The sequence below is a fragment of the Mandrillus leucophaeus genome, unplaced genomic scaffold, assembly GCF_000951045.1.
Source record: "Mandrillus leucophaeus isolate KB7577 unplaced genomic scaffold, Mleu.le_1.0 Scaffold78, whole genome shotgun sequence".
NCBI lineage: Eukaryota > Metazoa > Chordata > Mammalia > Primates > Cercopithecidae > Mandrillus > Mandrillus leucophaeus.
Genome location: NW_012108474.1, coordinates 1,650,031 through 1,650,787, shown reverse-complemented (window position 1 = coordinate 1,650,787; position 757 = coordinate 1,650,031).

Here is a 757-nt window from a genome sequence, read left to right as displayed (position 1 = left end):
TTTGCCATGTTGGCCAGGCTGGTCTCGAACTCTTGACCTCAAGTGATCAGCCCGCCTCAACCTCCCAAAGTGCTGGGATTACAGGCGTGAGCCACTGTGCCTGGCCTCAAAGTGTGAGTCTTTCTCAATCATATCAGTGATTAAATGGAGAAAACAAAACAAAACAATGGATAATGGTGGAAATGAATGTAATGCCACAAATTTTTTTTTTTTGTTTTTTATTTTTTGTTTTGAGATGGAGTCTAGCTGTTGCCCAGGCTGGAGTGCAGTGGCACGATCTTGGCTCACTACAACCTCTGCCTCCCAGGTTCAAGCGATTCCCCTGCCTCGGCCTCCCAAGTAGCTGAGATTACAGGCATCTGCCACCACGCCCAGCTAATTTTTGTATTTTTAGTAGAGGTGGGGTTTCACTGTGTTGGTCAGGCTGGTCTCAAACTCCTGACCTTATGATCCACCCGCCTCGGCCTCCCAAAATGCTGGGATTACAAACATGAGCCACCGCACCTGGCCTGTCACAAATTTTTTTGTCTTGGGCAACAGAACTGAGGATGAGAGGGAGAAGAAAACAGTCAAGAAGCTATTCCTTTTCATCTGAAAGTTCTTATGCACTGCTTTGTAACCACGTGCATATGTTACTTTTTTCTTTTTTGTTGTTTTGTTTTGGATGTGTGGTCTGAGTGCTTGCTTTTGAGTCAGGGGGCTTGACAGTTCTTCAAACTGAAAACTAAGAGTGGCAGATCTGGTTCTGGTATAACAC